The 16,080-nt window shown below is 37.8% G+C and overlaps 1 protein-coding gene and 1 pseudogene across 9 annotated transcripts in view; both read right to left on the bottom strand.

Moving 5' to 3' along the window:
* ATP2B1 (ATPase plasma membrane Ca2+ transporting 1) overlaps positions 1-16,080 on the bottom strand; it is a 139,858-nt gene that overhangs the window by 90,472 nt on the left and 33,306 nt on the right. The window lies entirely within an intron of this gene.
* On the bottom strand, positions 3,045-4,187 carry LOC139440167 (histone-lysine N-methyltransferase SETMAR-like; annotated as a pseudogene).

A 16,080-nucleotide genomic window follows, 5' to 3' on the forward strand; every position in this document is an offset into this window, starting at 1 on the left:
GAAAACTAAGTATCAACCTAGAAAACTATTTGTGACATGATATTTAGTGGGGGAAAAAACAAATATCTATTCAATGATTACAATGATGTAGAATCCACATACTGTATTATGGATGGACAAGAACCTGAAAACATGAGGGAGAAATGAGCTAGTCAGTCAGAGGAGCAGTTCTATAGATTACTGTCTTCCCTAAATACCTTGACATTACATTCCCAAAATAAAATGGGAAATCTTTCTCTTCAATTGTCAGGCATTTGAGCTTTGATCTATCAGCAATGCAATGAAATTCTAATGTAAAGGAAGAATTTGTTGTCTCTGCTAATGACCCTTTGGTAAGGATAAATATAAAGTTAATACCTATGGTCTAGAATATACATACAGAATGCATACTGAACAGCAAACACTGGTTTAACCAGATTTTTTTACATTATAAATGTATAGTTTAAGTTACCAATCAAGGAAATAACCACTAATCATTCATATGTTCAACACTGGACTGAGCAATAGAGCCTAAATGTGAAGAGAAAAGGAAAAAAAGATATACTAAACAAAAGAAACAAGAATCACTACACTAGAGGAACCTTCTTTGAATTTGGTCATGGGGAAAGAGAAGTATAATGGTGCAGACCTTTGCATTCAAAGGAAAGGCTTCAGAAGCCATTGTCATGAGACTTAGCCTCACTTAAAAGGAACTGCTGGGGTAGTTTAAACTTTAAAATCAGTATATTAAATTAAACCACATGACACTGCCATTTTTGTGTGTCAAAACCCAGTAAGAATATCAGCCGTTTCATATGGTTTAACCTAATATAATGGATGGAGCAGAGCAGTCAAAAGTCACCTAAAAAAGGCAGAGTAGAACCCAGAACTCAAGACTACACATTAGCTAGACTGAATAAATTATATTCAGCTGAAAAAATAATAGCATATAACAGAACTGGGCTGGTCAACCATGAAAGCACAGCCCAAGGAGAGTCATAAGAACAGGAGAAGAAAATCTGGACAATCTCAGTCAAGGAGCATTCAGGAAATTGAGTATTATAAGTGTATAGATGTTTGTGGGGTTCCAGTAGTATTTATGTCCTAACTGTAAAGCATTTATAACAATGATAGCAGTTACCAGTCAAGAGTAGGACACCTCTGTCAGCCAGATATCATGCTCAACAATTTATGATATATTCTACATGGATCATTTCATCTAATCCTCCCCACACCTTATTAAAAGCAAAGTATTATTATCATTCCCAATTTCCAAATGAGGTAACTGGTCTTTGAGAGGCTAAGAAAAGCCTGACTTCATTATACATTCCAAACATATCTTACCACTTATTCTGCCTACATACTCTCTAAGCTACCTTCTAATTACGTGGTTACCCCTGTGGCAAATCTATGGGAAAGAGAATGGGAACCAGAAATTGAGTGTTTCCCAAAACAGTTATATATATTTTTTAAATTAATAAGGCAACATTCTGATTTTTACATCAATCTCTTCAGTTTTGTTAATATGATCATGACCCAAAAATCGATGATTGCAATGTGGATGAACTGGGTTTCAGAGTATGCAAGTCTCAAACTCTTTACCATAGAGCCAGCATTGGTCTTACACATATCCACTATATTGGTTACTTTTAATGAGGTAAGAAATGCAGAGAATATGAATATAGCATGAGTGGTATAGCAGACATCATAGCTAGCACTACTAGCTCACCATCCTCTTCAAAATATAATCAGGAGGTACAGAATAGGTAACAGCTTTGAGGCATTTAAAGTTGGGTTTTTCCAACTCTTCATTATCTGCATATTGTTTATCTCCCTCAATAGCCTATGTGGGGAAGGGATTTGGCTCAACTGATAGAGCGTCCACCTATCACATAGGAGGTCCAGGGTTCAAACCCAGGGCCTCCTGGTCCATGTGGTGAGCTGGCCCATGTGCAGTGCTGATGTGTGCAAGGAGTGTAGTGCCACACAGGGGTATCCCTGGCATAGGGGAGCCCCACCCACAAGGAGAACACCTCTCAAGGAAAGCTGCCAGGTGCAGGGGGGAAGAAAAAGCACAGCCTGCCCAGGAATAGCGCCGCACACACGGAGAGCTGACACAGCAAGATGGCACAACAAAAAGAGACAGATTCCTGGTGCCATTGACAAGAATGCAGGTGGACATGGAAGAACACACAGCGAATGGACAGAGAGAGCAGACAAGGGATGGGAGGAAGGGGAGAGAAATAAATAAAACAATAAATCTAAAAAAAAAAAAAAGCCTATGTGTTTCTGAAGAGGTGAAATCATGTCATTCATGTTCATTTATTTTTTAAGCCCCTTAACATGAAAAGAGAGGCATTCAAATACTTCCTTCAAGGAGTATTTGAGCACTAGGTTTTGCAAACACAGGGGTGAAAAAGACAGACTCCCTATGGTCATAAAATCCCTATCCAGTGAAGCTCCTTGGGGGACAAGTACTCTTTCTTCCAGGAGCGGAGACAGCTAAGTATCACCATTACTGCACAGTCTTTTTCCTTTTGAAACTCAAGTACAGAGTTGACAATGACAAGACAAAATTTAATCCTGACTCTGCCGTGCTAACTTTTAATCCTAAACAAATCACTACCTCCCTGCCATCTTATTTTTCTCATGTATAAAATAAAGAGCTAGGACAAAATGATCTTATATTCCCTTAACATCTAGCACCCATGGCTGTCTATTTTGTTAAATACTTTTCTTGACATTCTGCACAATTTCTCTTTTCACATCTATTGTTCTGAGCATTTCTCCTCCATGTTTCTTAATGCCTCTCCTAGGTACTTTCTGCCTCAACTCTACCCAACCAATGTTCAATCAGGGTCCTCTACTCTTATCGCACCCCATATTTATGACACCAGACTTTTAGTTACAAGCACGACCTGTACTCTGTTACCTGACTACTGTGAATATAGTACAGCATCTGTATACACTTGAAGCTTTGAAAAGTTGTGCCTTATATATGAAAGGCCCTCATGAAACTCAATAGTTTTGCGTTCAGGATTACGACCAATATTAGTATTAGGATGGTGCAAAAGGAACTGTGGTTTTGGACTGTAAATTTTAAATCATTATAACTTGGCTTAAATGCATCTTTATTAATCAAAAAAAGAACCATTACAATCAACACATTTTTGCCAATGAAAAATAAGTTTGTGTATTACTGTAGTGTAAAATCCATGCTTCGGGATTCGATGAACTCTTGGAAAGCATTTTCTGCATCCTACTGTTTGTGGAAGCATTTTCCCTGCAAAAAGTTGTTGAGATGCTTGAAGAAATGGTAGTCGGTTGGCGAGAGGTCAGGTGAATATGGTGGATGAGGCCAACTTCATAACCCAACTCATTAAACTTTTGACGCATTGGTCGGGCATTGTCATGGAGAAGAACTGGGCCCTTTCTGTTGACCAATGCTGACTGCAGGCAATGTGGTTTTAGGTGCATCTTATTGATTTGCTGAGCATACTTCTCAGATGTAATGGTTTTGCCAGGATTCAGAAAGCTGTAGTGGATCAGACCAGCAGCAGACCACCAAACAGTGACCATGACCTGTTTTTGGTTCAAGTTTGGCTTTAGGAAGTGCTCTGGAGCTGCTTCTCACTCCAACCATTGAGCTGGTCCTCACCGGTTGTATAAAATCCATTTCTCGTCGCATGTCACAATCCAATCGAGAAATGGTTCACTGTTATTGCACAGAATAAGAGAAGATGATACTTCAAAACAATGACTTTTTAAATTTTCAGTCAGCTGATGAGGCACCCACTTATTGAGCTTTTCCCCATTTCCAATTTGCTTCAAATGCTGAATGGTCGATGTTGAGTTATTCAGCAACTTCTTGTGTAGTTGTAAGAGGATCAGCGTCCATGATTGCTCTCAGCTGGCCACTGTCAACTTCTGATGGCCAGTCAATACACCCATCTGCAAGGTTCTCGTCTTCTTTGCAAAACTTCTTGAACCACCACTGCCCTGTACATTCGTTAGCAGCTCCTGGCCAAATGCGTTGTTGATATTGATGCGTTGTCTCCGCTGCTTTACAACCCATTTTGAACTCAAATAAGAAAATCGCTCGCATTTGCTTTTTGTCTAACATCACTTCCATAGTCTAAAATATAAAATATATAGCAAGTAATAAGTCATTAGTAAAAAAACAAAGTGAGAAATGCACATTAAAATGATGTATAACATAACCACATTTATTTAAGAATGTATGTCAATATCAAACAGCAAATTTCAACAATGCAAAACCGTACTTTTACACCAACCTAAATGATTTCCTTTCCATGCTTTGCCTCTAGCTTCCTCTTAGTTGACTATTAAGCTATACTTCCAAATTTCATTTCTCTCATCTCCAAAATCTCTAAAACCTAGATAATTTCTAATTTTTATCCCAACCTCAAGTTAAAAACCAAAAACTCCATTCCTATTCCCAGTTCTCAAATTCCTTTACGACTTTTTTCCAAATCTGCGTCCTAGGGAGGACTAACTCACAGTATGTTAACAGTTATGCTCTAAGAAAGGTGTTTTGGGATCAGCACAAACAGGTTTTTTCAGGCAGGGAATTTTCATAGTCTTGCACATTTGTGAATTTACAAAAAAGGAATATAATATGCAGCATTTTGTGAACTTATTTTTAACTACTCTCTTTTTCCATAAGCACCTATTAATATCTCCTGGAATCAGTGTTTCACAGAATACTTTAGAAACACTGCTGTAATCTTTCCTATTTCAGTCAAAGTATCTACCATGTAAGCTAAAAAACTCAGATTTCTCTTTCTCCAATATTCAATCAGTATCCAAAGTTCCTCCTCCTCAACTTTATCACATTCATCTTCTCTATTTCTTCTGTAAACACAATTACAGAACCTATCATACGTAAGACATACACAGGTCTATAAAATATTGGAAGCATTGTTATCAATTCCTGTCTTAGTTTGCCAGGGCTGCTATAACAAATACCACAAACTGGTTGGCTGAAAAGACAGGAATTTTTTGTCTTCTAGATTTAGAAGCTAGAACTCCAAAATTAAGGCAATGTTTTCTCTGAGTCTGCAGCATTCTGATGGTGGCTTGCCAGCACTCTGCAACTCAATCTTTGCCTCCATCACATGTCAATGTGTTTCCTCTGATCCTCTTGACTCCTCTGGGTCTAAATTTCCTTTGCATGTAAGAACTTAAGTTATATTGGATTAAGGCCCACCCTGACTCAGTTTGCCCTTATCTTAAAAGCATCACTGAAGATCCCATTTACAAATGAGTTCATTCATATTCACAGAACCAGGGGTTAGGATCTGAACATAGCTTTGTGGGGGACATGATTTAATTCCTCAAAGTTTCATGAGGATTAGAATAGAATGAACGTGAAATCTTAGTTAAAATCTTTTTCATAAGCATCCAAACTTTCTCCTTCAGAAGTAGCTGGCATTTGTTTTAGTTGTGCAGATTTTTAATTCAAAGATAAAGGACTTTCATTTTCTTGATTAGGGCATGACAATGATCTTATACATATCAAATATGATTGGTTACTTTTAAAGAAATGAAGAGAATATGAATAGAGCATGAGTGGTACAGTAGACATCCTAGCTAGCACCACTAATTCACCATCCTCTCCAAAATATAATCAGGCTGGGGAAGTGGACTTGGCTCAATGAATAGCGTGTCCGCTTACCACATGGGAATTCAAACCCCAGGCCTCCTTGACCCGTGTGGAACTGGCCCATGTGCAGCGCTGATGTGCACAAGGAGTGCGGTGCCATGCAGGGGTATCCCCTGCGTAAGGGAGAGCCCTATGCACAAGGAGTGCGCCCCATAAGGAGAGCCGCCCAGAGCGAAAGAAATGCAGCCTGCCCAAGAATGGTGCCACACACACGGAGAGCTGACACAGCAAGATGACACAACAAAAAGAAACACAGATTCCCATGCCGCTGATAAGGATAGAAGCAGTCACAGAAGAACACAGCGAGCAGATAACTGGGGGATGGGGGGGGGGGGGGAAATATATATATATATATATATATATATAAAATCAGGAAGTACAGAATGGGTAGCAGCTTTAAGACATTTAAAATTGTTTTTTCTAACTTCATATCTGCATATTTTTTTATCCCCCTCAATAGCCTATGTGCTTTTTTTTTTTTTTTTTTTAAGATTTATTATCCTTCCCAACCCTCTTGCTGTTTTGCACTTGCTGTGTCTGTTCGTCTTCTTTGTTTCTTTAGGAGGCACCAGGAACCAAACCTGAGACTTCCAATGTGGGAGGGAGGTGCCTATTCACTTAAGCTACCTCTGCTCCCTGCTTTGTTATATCTCTTATTAGGTTTTTCCTCTAGTGTCTCTTGTTGTGTCATCTTGTTGCACCAGCTTACCATTCTACTCATCTTCTTAGGAGGCACTAGAAACCTCTGCTCCCTGCTTTGTTGGGTCTCTCATTATGTTTCTCTTCTTGTGTTTCTTGTTACATCCTCTTGTTGTGTCAGCTTGCTGTGCCCACCTGTCATGTCAGCTCATCTCTTCTTTAGGAGGCACCAGAAACCAAACCACGAACCTCCCATGTGGTAGGTGGGAGCCCAAATGCCTGAGCTACATCTGCTTCCACTATGTGTTTCTGAAGAGGTTAAATCATGTCATTTATGTACGTTTAGTTTTAGTCTCTTAGAATGAAAAGAGGCATTCAAACATTTCTTCATTCAAGGAGTATGTGGGTACTAGGTGTTGAGAACACAGTGTTGAACAAGACAGATCATCCTTGTCCATTTGGAGCTTATATATTTTTGGAGGGCACACATTTGCACAAAACTCTTACTTATACTGTATACTGTTATTAAACTACAATCATGGTAAGTACATGTCAGTTGACTCTCTTTTAACACTTAGCCATTCAAAGTTCAGTAAGAGGGGAAAAAAAGAGTAGGTATTTAACTCAAACAGTGTTCAAAACAGTGTGACTAATTAGAGCCTTTTGGAACTGGCCACAAGATACAATTTTTGAACACAGGGTATTTGGGGGAATGACAGGCATGGGTAAGTGGGGAATGTGGCCATAAGGCACAAATTATTTGAAATTGTGCCTATAATCATAACATACCTAGGAGTACCACCACCTCTTTGGCGTACTGCCAAATGTAAATGAAAAATCACCTCAATTCAAATGTTTATTATATAGAAAGTATTATACTGTCAATTTTATATAAAATGAATGATTGCAATGATGATAACAATAAATACAGCTAACATTTAACACAGTATATACAGTGACACTACACGGTTAGTATATTGCTTTCCACTTTACAGTTGAGGAAACTGAAGCAAAAGAGGTTGTCATTTGTCCAAGGTTACAGTCTTTGGGCCAGGTTAAAAAACATTTTTCTGACCTTTGAGGATATTTGAGTTATTGCTATATTAACAATGAGCTTAAAAAGCCTATTTTTAAAAAATCCTAGAGTACACTTCGGCACAAGGTAGTCACTTAAATATTTGCTAAATGAACAAAAGTGCTGTTTTATTACAATGATCTAAAAAAACCACGCAAATAAAATATTTGCACATACCCAATATTGCTGTTACATAACTTAGGAAGATGCCACCATGGTGCATTACCACATGACCAAAAAGCCAATGAACCACAAAGACTGCCAGCCAGCCAGGAAATATCCACCCTCAGGGGGTGGGTTCTTGCTCTGAAACAGTGAACCAAAAAATTGCTGTTGTTAAGCTAATCCACTATATTTACGTATTTGTTTTAGCAGCTAGGAAACATAAATAATCACATTCCAAAAAGTGACCTCCACAACATAAGCTTATGACAATCAAAATTTTTCACAATTCACTAGTCATCACTCTGATAAACAGTAACAAAATAAACCAATCATGCCACTCTGAAAAGTATTCCACAAATTTGAAGATTAACAACTACTTCATATATCATCTAGTTCCAAGACAGTAACACAAGTACCAGGAGACAGATACTTCCTTTTTCACTCCCAAATGATACTGAATATAGACACTGTAGAATATTAAACATCTTGTATTTTACATGGATCCAGGACACAGCTTTTGAAGTAATCCTATGCAGGGCCCAGCTGTTTTGAGTGATTTAGCCACAGGAGTTTTAATTTCAATTGTGTGCTGGGAAGTGGGAGGCAGTGATTATATCCTCCCCAAATCTTTCTACTAGCACACTAATGAGCATTTTAAGGATAGTTTCCAACTGAGATTAATTTGTCCTTCAAGTATTCTCCTCTTAACTCACTAATCGCAATACCTGATTCACTATATTTAAATCAGTTGTTCTTAACCAGGGGTCCAGGAGCTTGAACTGAAATTCAAAAAAACAGTATTCTTGAGGGGATATGTTGGTATGGGTATAATATATTTACTAAATAATACGCAGTACTGTGTGGACTTATTAGGGGTCTGTGGTTTTGTTTTCACCTGACTGGCAAAGGGGTCCTTGGAACTGGGAGAGTGTGGGCTATGGTGTGAACCATTGACCATGAGATGCAGCGGTGCTCAGAGATGTATTCATCAAATGCAATGAATGTCTCATGATGATGGAGGAGATTGTTGCTATGGGGGGAGGAGGGGGGTGAGGGGGTAGGGGATATATGGGGACCTCATATTTTTTTAATGTAATATTAAAAAAATAAAGGAAAAAAAAGGTTAAGAACTCCTGCTTTAAATAAAAGAACACAAGACAGGCCTATGAATGAACATTATGCTTTACTCATTTTAAGACTGAAAATGTCACAAAACAAATATTCTCTCTGTACCCTCCTCTACTATCTTTAAAGGAAAACTGTATGGGAAGTGACAGTTGTTCCTTTGTTGAAATTATATGAACATTTCCTTCAACTCTTTTTTCACTTTCTTATTCCTCCTAGTAGCAAATCTTTCCAGTATTCATTTCTTCTTCTCTATAATACCAGAAAATGAAGTGTTACCATTGAGAATTTCACCAGTAGTAGAATATTAAATTAAATTATTTGCTCATCCTGTTCATTGTTTTTAATCAACAATTAAATGACATAAAAGACACACAATTTTCAAGTATCACAATTAGGGAGAGCACATCTACCTAGTTGGCAGACTACACGTTCAACCAGTGGGCTAAAAAAGAGAACAAAATGAAATTTCATAAATACGGAACACTAGATTTCTTAAGGGGGAAAAAGCCACATAATACATATTTGTGTGTATGTGTACAGAATGGAGAAATGGCTTAAAATTTAAAAAAATTAAAAATCTAGGGATTTTTTCAGTTCTCTACAAATTCAGCTAACAGTGTCTGCATAACATTACTTTAAGTAGAGAAGGCAGTAGATCTTGAAAGTTTCCTGAAGAAACGAAAGAATTATTTGCTTCAATAGGTCTCTGATGCTGAGGAAGAGTGATTAGTTTTAGAAACACATGTGGTTATATATTCTTGGGGGGGGGGGCGGTACTGGGTACAAGACTTGACACACCAAAAGAAGAGCTCCTTTTTTTTTTTTTGAAGATTTATTTAATCCCTCCTCCTCCCCCGGTTGTTTGTTCTCTGTGTCTATTTGCTGCGTCTTGTTGTCTTGTTTCTTTGTCCACTTCTGTTGTCGTCAGCTGCACGGGAAGTGTGGGCGGCGCCATTCCTGGGCAGGCTGCACTTTCTTTCACGCTGGGCGGCTCTCCTTACGGGGCGCACTCCTTGCGCATGGGGCTCCCCTACGCGGGGACAACCCTGCGTGACGCGGCACTCCTTGTGCGCATCAGCACTGCGCATGAGCCAGCTCCACACGGGTCAAGGAGGCCCGGGGGTTTGAACCGTGGACCTCCCATGTGGTAGACGGATGCCCTAACCAATGGGCCGAGTCCGTTTCCCGAAGAGCTCCTTTTTTTGTGTGTATTTATGTTTAAGGCAACTTCAGGGTGAAGTCACTTCTACAGAAATCTAAATTCAGATGTTCATATGGGACAGCACAAAAAATATCTTCCCATTTTTCTCTAGAAATAAGAAGTACAGGTAAACGCAACTCTTCATTAACTAGGTCATGGAACTAAACATTAAAATGTTTTAAGATGGAGGACGCTGTTGGTGTGGAAGGAGTGGGGTGGGGGGTATATGGGAATCTCTTATATTTTTTAATGTAACATTTTATGTGATCTATATATCTTCAAAAAAATACAATTTACAAAAATGATGTGATGGGGTGGGGATTGGGTTATATGGGAATAAATAAATGAAAAAAATGAAATAAAATGTTTTAAAAAGCAACTCATGATAGATAACTCTCCCAGTTACAGTAAGAGTCATTACTATATACTGACCCTTAATGCTAAAATCTTCTCTTTAAACAAACTAATTGTAGCAGTTTGATATTATTGATGAATTCCAAAAAGAAATACTGGATTATGTTTGTAAACTCATCTTTTCCTCCGGACATATTACATTATATTGGATTCATAAGGTTTACTTGATTAATTATATAAACCTCTTGTGCCAGTAGGGTGTGGAGTCCCCACCTTTCGGTGGATTGGGACTCACAGATAAAAGGCATGGCAAAGGACAGAGATGAAGGCTTTTAATGTTGGAGTTTTGATGCTGGAGTTTGATGCAGAAGCTAGAGCCCCAGGGAGAGAGAAAGAACCCTTCACCTGATAATCTACAGATGACCTTGTGGAGAAAACAGAGGAGCTGAGTCCAGAGGAACCCAGCAAGCCTGAACCCTTGCAGACACTGGCAGCCATTTTGCTCCAACACGTGAAAATAGACTTTGGTGAGGGAAGAAACTTATGCTTTACAGCCTGGTATCTGTAAGCTCCTACCCCAAATAAATACCTTTTATAAAAACCAACGAATTTCTGGTATTTAGCATCAGTACGCCTTTGCCTAAAACACTAATAATTCCTCAATATGAGTACCAACTTGTAGCAGGTACAATTTTAAGAACCAAGGTAGATTGAGTGGCAGTGTCCTTAATGAATCATGAATTAATAGAATTCTGGGGTTCTCCGTCTCCCCCATCTAATATACTTTCTAAGAGTGATAAATACCTGAAAGAAGGATAGTGTGCAAGGCAGGGGCACTATTTTAGTGAGGATGATTTGGGAATTGGAATATGTTACTGGATAACATATTTGAGGTAGCTTTAAGCAGAGTCTCCTAAACAATTACAGGTAGGCAGCTTCGAGAAAATACAGAGGAAGAGCATTCCTGGTAGAATGAGCTTGAAATGTTCAAACAGGACAAAGAGAAGGCCAATGGGTCTGGTGCATGGTGTACAAGGTGGAGACTAGTAGGCCATGAGCTGGAGAGTTGGAGAGAAGACAGACACTGAAGGTCTTACAGGTCATGGCAAAGAGTTTGAATATTATTTTAATTACAATGTGATATACTCTTGATTTAGGCTCTAAGATTACTCTGGCTTCAATGAAAAATAGACCACAGTGGGGAAGGCAGGGAATGAAGCTATAACTGCTTTTGTCCATTTTTCTTTTATTGGCAAGGAAATGAAGATCCTATCATCTTCTAAACAGCAAATGAGGTTTCAAGGACATTGCATCAAACAAAATTACTAACCTGATAACTGACCCACATCCCCAACACACACAGAACCTATTAGCAAAAAGTCTGTTAAATGCTGACTACATCAATGAATAATGAAGATAAACAGGACATATGGCCAAAAATAAAGGTGACTAATATAGTGCACCCCCTTTTGAAAAACTCCATTTCATATCAGTGATTCAACAACGAAAATCAATTGTTTCCTGGAATATGGAAGACTTGAATGACATGACTTTAAAGACATGAGTCTAAAGAAGTTTAAAAGGGCGTTTTTTTTTTTTTTTTAAAGTGGCCATTTGGCCTTCATTTCATGCTTTCTTTTCATGGTTGAAGAAAGAAGAACCTGCAGTATCATTCAGAGATACTGACTAATGAGCCTTCTAAACTTTATTCATTCTTATCTCTACTGTTATTCCTGTTTTTTTAAATCCTTCCAAGAATGATCCCTTTGCTCCTTAAGTGAATATTTTGCCTATAAAGCCTGTTTAGTACCACTGCTCAGGAATCAGAACTGGTAAAGATGGTCATTCAAACAGTAAGATTTCACCCACTTTCTCCAATTCATTCAGACAAAACAGCTTTAAGACTGAAAACATGTTCTCTGGCCATGGGAAGTAAGGTATTTTATATCTCTTATTAACACAAATTAGAAATGGCTTTAAGAAGCAACTGATCCTGTATATGCCAGAAAAGCTCAATCTCAGTCACGTGAAAGTTAAATAATTTTGCTATAAATGCTCTTAACATTTACATAACTATGGAGGAATATTTGTAATTTACTTGTTTTCTAATGACTCCTCATTCACATATATACATGTGTACTATGTACTCAATACTGTGGTGGTCATTATGCCAAGCTGCCATCAAGATTTTCACAGGAATTATACAGTTATTTTGTTGTTGAAGTATCTAACTGGTAATACCTACATTTACATTTCCCATTTCATATTGTCATTTCCACATTTTATTCTTTGTACCTTAACCCATGGTTTTGTTTGTAACCCTGAATAGATCCGAAGCAGCTGAAGGCATCAAACACACTCCTCATTTCAGGCTCTCCAAAAAAAAAAAAAAAAAAAAAAAAGGCAAGTAGATATGGCTCAAGCAGTTGAGTGCCTGCTTCCCACAAGGGAGGTCCCGGGTTAGGTTCTCAGTGCTAAAAGAAACAAAACAAAAACAAATAAGAAGCAAACAAACGAAAACCAACTCAGGAGAGCCCATGTGGTTCAGCGGTTAAGCACCAGCTTCCCATATACCAAGTCCCAGGTTCAATCCCTGACAAAAAAAAAAAAAGGTAAACATTATACTAAATTCTCCAGACAAGCTGAAACAATATTTGAAGTTGCAATGAGGTCCCTAAATTGTCCACAGCCTGTTTTAACCTAAGAATAATTTTTTTTCAAAAGGACCCTGGGGGTGGGGGGGCAGCAGGGTGTGAAGAAGAATATGCAAAAAAGATCCTATGTAGCCCCCAAACCTAAAATACTTAATATCTAGTCCTTTACAGAAAAAGTTTGCTGGACTCTGGTCTAAGGCAAGCAGTTTCCAAATTTGGTTCTGTAATAAAAAAAGCTGAAGTACTTAAAAAAAAAAATACAGAATCCTAGGTCTCTCTCCATATCAGAACAATTAAATTCTCCAGGAGTAGGGCTATAAAAATCTTAATTTTTAAAAGCTCCTGGGGCACTTGAGTCAGGAGAATAATGACAGTGGCCTGAATCCCAGTCTCTCCCCACATCCTCCCAGAAGAGCATAAAATCATAAGGAGTAAATAAAACCACACATGACCAAATACCACAATCTTCAAATAACCTGTGAGTGGAGAAATAAACACCAAAATCCAACAAAGCTCCCACTACTTCTACAAGGCTTTGGGTACAAAGCACAGTTGAGTAGCAGCTCAAGAGACTCTAAAACAAAGAGGAAAGTGACCAAAGAATACAAAGAAAATCACTCACAGAAAAAGAAAGTTCAACATCCAATGCCAAAATATTGAACACTTGAAATTGGTAGTTTACAACAGCAACTACACAGAAGGAAATTGAAAGGGACCAGCAACAGAAGTGGCAAGATCAAACACTGCTGCTGAGGACAAAGCAAACAGAGGAAGGATGTGTCCCTGAGTGATATGGCAGGAATATTAAGGATCCCACACAGAAACCAAAGAGAAAAGACATAAAAATCTCTACTTCCCCTCTCTCTGCCATTATCCATTAAAAATCACACATCACTATTTTGATAGGAGGCAGCATTCTTAAACTAGAAAACCTATCTAGAAAATGCCTAGGATGGGGGGGGGGGGTAGAATGGGAAGGTGGGTATAAGGGCCAGAGGATTAAAGCAACGCCAAACAAAGCTACTTGAAAAAGAAAACAGAAAATACAAATAACGTTTTAGCTGATGAAAATTCTTCCCACAAAATAGCAACAAAATCATGAAACAGAAGTAAACTGCAGTAAAGTAATACATCAAAATGAATTAAATACCTTCAAAGATGTATTTAGAGAGATTAAAACAAGTATCTGAAGATATTAAAAACAAAAACAAAGATAATCTAGAATGAAACATCCAAAAACTAAAAAAACAGAAATGAACAAAATCTAGGAAGTAATGTGACAAGGAAGACAAAACTGAAAGACAACAGGACAAAAATTACCTCAGAAAAAATTTTTTTTAAATTATAAATGCCCAAGGGAAAACATATTTGAGTGAAAATCTAATAAGGGACACTGAAGACTGACAGGAAAATAAGAAAATGAAAATGATATAAAGCAGTAAAAAGCATCAGAAGAAAGTGGTTGACATATCAAGAGAACATATGCATAATTAGAGTCTTGAAGAAAACAAAAACTGGAACAGAATTAATGTTTGAAACTATAGTTCAAGAAATCTTTCAAGAAATAAGAGAAAACCTAAACCAGCACACTGGAAGAATCCTCTCTGTACTCAGGAAATTTTACCTAGAACAGTCCACTTTAAGACACATCCTAGTAACCCTACTAGAGTTTAAAAACAAAGAAGAAATCTGTAGACAAAAAAGTCAAATTAGTACAAAAAGAAAATTAAGACTTAGAAAGCAACATACAAAGAAAGCATTTTCAAGAAATTTAAGGAAAGAATGTGGGAGCCAAGTCCTTCAAGTATTAAGATGACAAGAAAAACACAAACTTGTGAATAAACAAGAATTCAGGGACTACTGTATATATATGCCCCCCAGAGGAATTCACTAGAGAATGGTCTTCAACCATGAGATAACTGGGAAAGCTTTAGCAAAGGTGTAATGGTGAACATATAATATACTTAACTGTAGAGCTAAGACAAAAGTGGGAACTAGGTAAAAGAACAGGATATAAATACTGACAAGCTAGAAAGAATACATAAATAGACAAAATAAAATGAAAAGAAGGAAATATTTACACAGAATTTTTAAAAAATAAGAGATCACACATCTTTACACATTTTTTGTTATTTTTTTATTCTTCTACACAAAATTTAAAACCTAGGGAAATGGATCATTTCTTAAGAAAATACAATCTGAAAAAGGCTTTATTTATAACTGCAAAATATCAGAAACTACCTAAATGTCCAAACATTGGCATAAACAATGACACATACAGCAGAAACTGTGCAGCTAAAAAGAATGAGAAAGATCTCTTTGAGCCAATACAGAATGATTTCTAGGATATATCAAATGGAACACACATCTTTTATGTAAAAAAGGGGAAATAAGAAAACACAGAAAAACTGTAAACACCAGAATACAAGAAAAGTTATTAGTTGCAAAAAGCAGGGGTGAAGAGGGTGTAAGGGAAAAAGGGCTGGCAATTTTGAGTATACCTTTATTGCATGTGTTAGTTTTGACTTTTGAAAAAAGGTTTATGTTCCACATATTCAAAATATAAAATTGAAACAGAAAGGATAGGGAGGGGATGAGGGAGGGGGCTAAAACTATGCAAACATAAGCAAATGAACCCAAATATATTTCAAATGAATAAAATCATGGGAAGGCAAAAAGGAGTGCAAACAAACGGGACTTCTCTTAATATGTTTGTTTTTCATAGTGGCATGGGTGTTAGCAGTTTTCAAACTGTACAAAGAACTGAAGGTTTTTGCTGCAGGAGAAGAGAGATACAAAAATGGAATGAGGATCCTCCTCCCCTGCTTTTCTATTTGTGTACTGATGTTTCAGTCTGTTTTCACTCTGCAGACACAGCCCTGAGGGTTGTTAGGTCTAATGAAAAGCCCCTACTATTAAACCCAGAAATTGGGGTAAAAACAGCCTCAGATACTTGTCAGGGCAGAAACTCTCATCGGCAGCAGCCCACCTTCACACCCTAATTGTATAAATAATCAACATTCAAACTGCAGAGGGTCTCTCCTCTCCATTCCGAAGTGGGGCATGCAGAGCAGCTATCCATCAACACTGACCTGAACATTTGGCTTCCTTGGGAGACCAGCCTCAATAGGATCTCTTCCCTTGCTCTTTTGGACCCATTGTGCTGTGTAAGTAATAAGGCAGTCATTTGCTGAAAGTT

The sequence above is a fragment of the Dasypus novemcinctus genome, chromosome 12 (assembly GCF_030445035.2).
Source record: "Dasypus novemcinctus isolate mDasNov1 chromosome 12, mDasNov1.1.hap2, whole genome shotgun sequence".
Taxonomy (NCBI): Eukaryota; Metazoa; Chordata; class Mammalia; order Cingulata; family Dasypodidae; genus Dasypus; species Dasypus novemcinctus.